This window comes from Camelina sativa, chromosome 9 (genome assembly GCF_030686135.1).
Source record: "Camelina sativa cultivar CO46 ecotype springtype chromosome 9, ASM3068613v1".
In the NCBI taxonomy this organism is placed as follows: Eukaryota; Viridiplantae; Streptophyta; class Magnoliopsida; order Brassicales; family Brassicaceae; genus Camelina; species Camelina sativa.
The window spans coordinates 43,495,906-43,504,809 of NC_141888.1; the positions used below are offsets into that span (position 1 = coordinate 43,495,906).

Here is an 8,904-nt window from a genome sequence, read left to right on the forward strand (position 1 = left end):
ATATATATATATTAGAAAAAGTTCAAAAGTTCAAAAAATATAAAACAAAAGAAAATAAAAATCATTATATTCTTCTCTCCTGTGTAATATTATTTTATTATTTTTTTATTTAACAGATTAAATGTCAAAGTAAAAACACTGTAGCTAACTAAACTGACTAAAAATTGGCTACACTAACTACACATATATAACAAACCCAATTGTATATGATTTGGTTTAAGGGTAAGTTTGTTTAAAATTTAGCTGGTGGTTAAAAGGTGGAAATTGTTTTTCAGTTAGACCTAAAGTAATTAAAAAACCTCCCCTATAGCTGTAATTTACCCTTTTAAAAAATGGTAGAAACAGTAACAATTTTCTCCTGATGGTTGCAACAGAAGCATACGTCACGTAACTAATATAACCACCTTTCCCTATAACACCAAGCGACAACGTTCTTAAAAGTCCAACTCAACAGTTCCTTTTTTTTTGGTTTTTTGTATTCTCTCGATATCTCTCTGTCTCTGAAATCTGAATCCTCCATTGATGTTTTATGTATGTCTTCAGTTTCTCATATTCTAATGCTTTCGTCTTTCTCCGCCAGTCATACTTCTCTTAGCTTTTCTTTTGTTGATTCTTTTTTTTTTCCCGCTCGAGGTCTCTTCGGTAACTTATATATATGCACACCAAGTATTCGATTAATGCCGCTTACAGACCCACACTTCAATTTCACCATTATATCCTGATCATACGATACATTCATGATTTATAATCATATCCTTATATAAAAGTATGCTTTTTGACCATATAAAACTCGTTTTTAAAAGTCACAAGCTGCATGATTTGATGTTACGTTATCAAAGCTTCTATATATAGATTACCATCAAAAAACTTAGACCCTTAACAAAAAATACCAGTAGAGATGGTCTTAGATACTCTTTTTCATGGGTTTCTCTATGTGTCAATTACTAATAAGTTTAAATATTTTAAATACATAAAAATTAAATTAAACAAGTAAATTAAATATAAAAAAAATATTATTATTAAAATCTACAGAGACTTTCCTTGGTTTTTTGTTGGAGGTGGTCTAACATATGCCATTGTGCATGTTCCTGGTGCTAGGCTGGTGCTGGAAAAATGAAATTGTTGAATGGATTACCATAGAGTCTAGTCCCTAGTTTTCTACTCTTACTGTAGTATGTCGTAAAAAGAAGGTTAGAAATTAATGATCTGATTGTGACGCTGAGGAAAAATCCAATAACATTTATAGCTGATATAAATTAACGTAGGGTTTGTCGTTTTTTTTGTGCTTTCTATGTTTTTTTTTTTTTGCTTTCAGTGTTAGTTAAGATGGACCTGCACTGTGCAGTGCTGTGCATGTTCCTCGTGCTGAAACTCGAAACTTGAATCAATAACCGTAGAGTTTAATTAGGCCTCCTCTTTTCAACCATCAGTCCGTCGCCGTAGTAGAAAGTTAGGTAACCAATTTTAAGGACTAGATTGTGACGTAAGGAAAAAGCCAATATAATAAGTGAGGGTTTTGTTTTACAAAATTGGTTGTTTTGCTTCTCTTTTTACTGTAATGCTCCGTTTTAACCACAAGAGAACTCCTATAAATACTGATACAATATGTGTTTGCTCTCCACAACTCATCTCACTCAAAAAAAATTAAAAATAATGAAGAAACCTTCACTGCTCTCTTTTCTCTTCACTCTCATATTGGTTGCAGCTGCAGTCTGCATCCAAGGTGAACGGGTGACGGACACCTACGGATTTCCACTTAGTCCTGGTGAACAATACTTCATCCAGCCGGTGAAGACAAAAAGTAACAACGGAGGTGGTCTAGTCCCAGCCGCCATTACATTTCCCTTCTGTCCACTTGGCATCACCCAAACACTCCTTCCGTACCAGCCGGGCCTACCGGTTAGCTTCTCATATAAACAGAGGAAGCCGAATCCCCCCTGGCCCATACCACCCGTACACATTCCAACATCTTACGCTTTAAATATCGAGTTCGAGTCCAACATATGGCCGTTCTGCAACGAGTTTTCCAAGTTGTGGGAATTCGATGATTCCTCCTCGGCTCCAAAGGAGCCTCCGATTCTCATTGGTGGCACCCGTCGAGAAGAAAATAGCCTTTTTATGATTGAGAATGCCGGAGAAGGAGAAAACACTTACAAGTTGACCACCTTTGCCGGAACCGTTGGAGCCATACCAGGGGTTTGGTTTAAAGCACCACAGCTAGTTCTCACGAATGATACGGCTAAGACCTTAGTCGTCAAATTCAAAAAGGTTGATGATGCTACTACGGCTGCTACTTCTACTTCTCGGGTTGAGAAGCAAGGTCTAAGGATGTTCCCATTTTACTAGTCAACTAGTAAATATCATGTAGCCTGAAACTCGTCCATGACCAAAAATATAATGGGTTGAGAAAATACCCGTACGCATGTTCTTATCTTTCATAAATAAAATAAATTTATATTTTCTATCATTTCCAGGTTGTGGAATGTTATCTATCTCACTGTAGTTAAAAAATGCATGGCTCTTGGTTCCGCTAGTGTTCCAGGGTTGTACTTGATCAACCATTGCATTTGTTTTGGTCCAAATCTTTAGGGGGAAATGTAATATTCCTTTGATTTGGTTGTAAGTTTGATTTGGTAAATGAAAAATTGATGTTAAGAAAAAAAAAAAAAAAAAAAAATGCTCAAGTCGACCGTTACGTGTTTCTTTGTGAATGTCACTGCAGCAATATCGTACAAATAGTAGGGGACACATATGTCGTATGTGTTAATTAGAATCTGGTCCTATCACATACTATATGGTTGTTCACAAGTGCATGTTAGCACATATACATTATTATATTTATAGCTAGTTAACTTAAATCAGGCTTATGTTAGCATTTAGAAATAACTTGTATATAAACAAAACTATACTGTACACTTTACAATTAATGAGAATGAATATGTTTTTGAATCTTCTTCTTCCTCTTATCTCGTCTTGTTGAGTTTTTGACTGAAAAAGTCCAAATCTTTCAATCTCTCTTTGTCTCTGATGCTTCATCTTTCTTCGGGCGTCATACTGCTCATGGTTTTTCTCTTGTCGACTCTTTTTGTTGTCTCTTCGGTAACTATGCACATCAAGTATTCGATAAAATGCCCATGGTTTTATACCATCACAGATTTTGGTTTTCTTAACTTAAAAGGCAGGTATGTATCTTAAGATATATTCATGGAAGCCAAAGTTGGCTTTGAAATTTTTTCTGATTCGATCATACGATAGATACATTCATGAGTTCTAATCATACCTTTATATTAAAGTCTGCTTTTTTATCATATATTGGAAGTTTCTACTACATGTATATAGAAACTCGTTTTGAAAGTCACAAGCTGCATAATTTTGATGTACTTCTTTACATTATCAAAGCTTCTATATATTACCATCAAAATTATAATTTACATGGGAAATGATGGTGAACATATACATACGCAATTTGACAAGAAAAAATAAGTGTGTATATTTACTTATGCAGGCAGCAGCAGATGTTTGATTTAAAAGTAGGCAAGGCACACACAGTTTACGTCTCTTCTTCTTCTTCAGGTTCTTCTCTGTTATTTTGGTTTGTTTTCTCTGCTATACTCTTTAGCCAGTCTACAACTTGTTGTATGTTTGGTCTTTTCATTGGATTTTGGTTCACACACATGCAGGCTACGTCAAGCACACGAAGCATCTCTTCTTCATAACCACTATCTCTCAGCAATGTATCAAACACTTCCTCTGCTTTCCCTTCCCTTCTCATTGTATGCACCCATGCGACCAATTCTCTTGACATCTTTGGCCTGAAAACCTCCATTGGTCTTTTCCCTGTGAGAAGCTCTAGCATGACGACACCGAAACTGTACACGTCACCTCTCAAAGTGGCTACCCAAGCTTGTCCATATTCTGGTGGAATGTAACCAAGTGTGCCCACTAGCTCAGTTGTAACGTGTGTGCGGTATGGAAGAATCAGTCTTGACAACCCGAAATCTGCTACGTAAGCCTTGAAGTTTCCATCCAAAAGTATATTGCTGGACTTGATGTCTCGGTGTACTATGTGTGGTTCACATATCTGGTGCATGTATGCTAGTCCACTACTTGCTCCTCTCATGATGTGTAGTCTTTTCTGCCAATCCAGCTGGGCTGGACCCTCGGGGTTTTCATGCAGCCAGTAATCAAGACTACCATTTTCCATGAACGAGTAGATTAGTATCCGGGCACTATCATGGACGCAGTAGCCTTGTAGAGCGACCAGGTTCTCATGTTTGGCCCTGGACAGAACTTCTACCTCTGCCTTGAATTCTTTTTCCATCATACCATAGTCTCCTGTTAGTTTCTTAACCGCCAGTTTTGTTCCATTATCCAAGGTAGCCTTATAGACAAGACCAAACCCGCCGCAACCAATTATATTAGCTTGACTGAAATTGTTGGTAGCTTTCAAGAGCTCAAATATGGTGAGGTCTTTTACTTCGTACCTGCTGTTTCCAAACAACAGTACAAGGCTTATGTCTTTCTCTGATCCTGGAGGGACTTCGGAATACGAGCCATTGGAATTTATCTCCAGTTCAGCATTCTCGGAGTCTCCTGGATTTACCCTCCTCTTGGCAAGCACCCACAGAGCAAGCAACACCAAAATCAAACTGATGCAAAAAAAGAGCCCAATGACAAGCCCCAAAACAAGCGTCCTGTTGACCTTTTCTCTATCCATCTTTGTAGTAGATGGCTGAGTCGGAGGAGTACAGGATATTTGCAGTACACCACCGCACAACAAGGGGTTTCCATCAAAATATGCTTTTCGGAAAGTATCAAACTGACTCCCAGTGGGTATCGGCCCACTGAGACTGTTGTTTGCAACATTGAAATAGGACATGAAATGGAGTCCTGTGAGCGACCAAGGAATTCTACCGGATAGTTTGTTGTTGGACAGGTCCAGCCTCTCTAAGTTTGTGAGGTTTGACAATTCATCTGGGATGGTGCCGGTAAAGTTATTACTTAGAAGCTCCAGGATATGGAGAACCTTTAGCTGTCCAACCTCGACTGGTATACTCCCAGTCAAGTTATTCCTCCTGATGTATATCGTAGGTGGGAGGCTGGAAAGCTGATTGTATTGCTGATTGGTGGTGACGTTATTGGGATTGACAAAAACCGGCAGCTCTAGATAGTGCCGCTCTGTTGCATCGTATGCCTTTTGGGACATCAGAGCCCTCAGCTGAAACAGTTCCTTTGGAAGCTCTCCTGTAAGAAGGTTATCGGAAAGATCCAAGTAGAAAAGGTTTGGAAGAGTTCCTAGCCAACCTGGAATTGACCCCATGAGTCGGTTCATTGACAGATCCAAAACTTCTACCCTCTTGAGACTGATCAGCCAAGGTGGTACTTCACCTTTCAGTCTGCATCCACCGATACCGAAGATTTGGAGGTTTGGAAATCCATCTGCAGCAATAAAGTCTGCATCGCTTGGTACAGCTTCGTCGTAAAAATTCTTTGCCATGATAAGAGTAGACAGCTTCTTGCAGCCTTGCAGAATCCTGAGAGCACCTGTGATGTTTGTCATTTTATTGTCTGAAAAAGTAAAGAAGGACAGAGATTCCAATTCCAGCACTTTAGGAGATATCTGTCCCGTTAACTTGTTGCCTGCAAACCTCATTGCTGTCATCTTTTTGCAGGAGTAAACCGTGGAGGGGAATTCACCCGTGAAGCTATTATTTCCGAGGTCTAAAATGCTGAGGTTCTGAATACCGGAAAAGTTTATCGCCGATAAAGTTCCTCCCAGCCTATTAACCCGTAGATTCAACTTCACGAGATTTGTGCAATTGCCGAGAGAAACCGGGACAGAGCCCGTGAGGTTATTGATATGGAGTTGGAGACTGCGCAGGTTGAAAAGCTTACCTATATCCATTGGAATTTCTCCTTCGAGGTGATTGAAGTAAAGCTCAAGCAACGTCAGTTTGGTGAGACGAGTAATCCCGTCATCAATCTTACCAGAAAGACGGTTGGCTGGTAAAAAGAGTTGTTCAAGCTCAGGAAGATTGTAGATTTCTTTAGGGATTTCACCAGAGAGATTGTTGAAGCCTGCTTGGAAAGCACTTAGCCTCAAACATCCGCCCAATTCTTGAGAGATGACGCCGCTGAAATCATTGTAGGAGAAATCCAGTTTGGTGAGCAGCGGTGAAGTTGTGCACATGAAGGAAGGGATAGGACCCGTGAAGCTGTTGTTGCTGACATTGAAACTGGTTAAACTGAAAGCACCCTGAAGAAAAACAGAACCGCCGAGGATTTCACCCTGAAGAAAATTGCTGGAGAGATCAACGGTCTGAATTGGGAAGGTTCTGTTGCTTCCATTGGCAAGTGATTGTTCAAGTGGCAATTCACCATTGAAACTGTTGTAACTCAGATCAAGAACCAAGAGCTGATCAAGGGCAGAGAGGAAGCCTGGTGGGAGTGGACCAGAGAGACGGTTATGAGAAAGGTCGAGACGAGAGAGACGACGGAGATCCAAAACAGAGGACGGGAGGTTGCCGGAGAGTCCTTTAAAAGGCAAAAGAATCGAAGTGACTCGGTTTTCAGGAGAATCATCACAGGAGATTCCTTCCCAGGAGCAACAATCAGTAGACGGATTCCAATGCAAAGGAGAGACTGAAGATGATACGTTGCTAGAGAACCAAAGGAGAGAATCTCTATCCTGTGGATTACAAACAGCCTCTGAAACTGTAAGAAAGAAGACAGAGAGTGAAAGAACATAGAAAAGGACAAACAGAACCATGTGCAGAGGACACAAAAGCTTTACTGGTCTCACAAGATAACCAAAGGATTTAGATCTCATCTTCTTCTCGTCAATCATGGCGAGAACAAGAGAAGAAGAAGAAGCTGAGAAAGATTGAGAAAGCTTGAAGAAGAAGGAGAAGGAGAGGGAAAAGAAACAAAAGACATGATTATCCAATCTGGGTTTCTCTGTCCGAAGCTTGTAAAATGGCTCTCAATACCATCGTTGACCAAAGGGAATAGTCAGACCAAACAGAACGAAAACTTCTTGTCACACCCAAAGTTACTTTTTTTATTTTTATTTTATCATGTTATCTTTTTGCCCTGATTGTGGTTGTGGTTATGATTTTTTAATGTAAAAGTTTTTATTTTATTTTTATTTAAAGTATATATAATTATTATTATTATGCCTTTTATAATAAAAGAAGCTTAAGTACATTGTACAACACTATGAATGTCTATGTAACTATTATTAAAGTCAGCGCTATATTACTCGTCATATCTATAAGACTAAAATTGTTTTCAATTTAGTTATTTCGTTTTGTCTGGTTTTGTTTTGTCATTTTTGATAATGGTTAAAAAAGTAAGTTTTCTATGCGTTTTGACTATTCACCCGATCCAATTTATTATTGGAAGAGAAAGAAAACAAGAAAGAAATTGGGTCATTTCATCTTTGGAGGTGCGTGCGTGCGTCCTATGATGTTGATCATGAAATTGAAATTTTTGATGATAAAAATAATAATGATGGCCACAAACATTATGATACGAAAATTTTTTTAAAAAAAGAGAGGAATATATAAAAGGGAGAATTACTAGTTTGACCCAAATTGAGCAATTAATTGCTAGATTAGCTCCTAAAATTTGAGGGTCAATTGAGTTAGTTTCATACCGAAAATACCCTTTTTTGCTTTGTTAGGAAAAAAACAAAAGTCAATATTACCCTTTGAAAAAAATTCCTGCAATTTCGAATTTTTTTTTTTATATAATAAAAGTCTGCCATACATGTAATGGCAGACTAATTTGTAAGTGGCAGATTTATTGTTGTTGGCAGTTTTTTTTTTGCAGACTTATTTTAGATAGCAGATTAATTTGCAGAATTTGACGGCAGATTTGTTTTCTATGGCAGATTTATTTGAAGTGTGTAACGACAGATTTTTCATGGACAGCAGATTTTCTTAACACGACAGACTTATTTATAAAGTCATGACAGATTTTCATTGTTTTAGTCAAATTTCTAGGAATTTTGTAGCAGATTTTTTATGATTGTTGCAACAGTTTTATTTTTCACTTAAAAAATCTGTCACATTGCGACAGATTTATAAACGTAAAAATAATTGCTAGTTTGACATGTAGTGGTGACAGATTTTTTTTTAGTTATAACTGACTTTTGGATTGTAGGGAAAATCTGTTGTTTGATAACAGATTTTCGAAAGTCTTTTTAAAATTGCTATATTGACCCACATGCGCAATATACGTTATGGCAGATTTTCTTATGTTATGACAGTTTTTTTTTTCTTACTAAAAATCTGCTGCTTAATAACAGATTTATTATATATGAATACAATGATAACAGTTTTGTTTTTTGTTGATATAGTGACAGCAGATTTGTTATCTGTAATGACAAATCTATTATTTCGCGTTTGATAACAGATTTTTTATAACAGATTTTTTACAGAGTAATGACAGATTTATTAGTGCCTTTGGTGACAGATTTATTTTAAGTTAAGCGACAGACTTTTGTAGCAGTTGCCATATGTGGCGAGAATCTAGGGTTTACCCTTTTTTCTCTTCTGTATCGTGCCTCCCCTCCCCTCTTTTCTGTATCGCGAATTTTTTTTCTTTTTTTGGTTCATCTTATCCGGCACAAAAACCCAACAGATTGAGTTTCTTTTGGTGTACCGTAAAACCTCTCCGTCGCCGGTAGTTGTATCAATGTTTCGTGGTAGAGAAATAAAAATAAACGCATGTCGGGTTTGTTTGGTTTGATAAACTCGATTTTTCTCTTTTTATTTTTATTTCCTTTTACAATTTTTTTAATACACCAAATTGGGTTTTTGGTAATTTAAACAGAAATTTGTGTTAATATAGTTTTCCCTAAAGGGAGGGTGTCAATCCAGCAATATTTTCTCAAATTTG

General features: G+C 37.6%; 2 pseudogenes across 2 annotated transcripts; one reads left to right on the forward strand and one right to left on the reverse strand.

The window, feature by feature from the left end:
* Positions 1-1,504: 1,504 nt before the first annotated feature.
* Positions 1,505-2,467, forward strand: LOC147939455 (kunitz trypsin inhibitor 2 pseudogene; annotated as a pseudogene). The gene has a single exon (XR_015566724.1). The product of XR_015566724.1 is annotated as a kunitz trypsin inhibitor 2 pseudogene (transcript).
* Positions 2,468-3,390: 923 nt separating this feature from the next.
* On the reverse strand, positions 3,391-7,147 carry LOC147939456 (tyrosine-sulfated glycopeptide receptor 1 pseudogene; annotated as a pseudogene). The gene has a single exon (XR_015566723.1). The product of XR_015566723.1 is annotated as a tyrosine-sulfated glycopeptide receptor 1 pseudogene (transcript).
* Between the last annotated feature and the right edge of the window lie 1,757 nt (positions 7,148-8,904).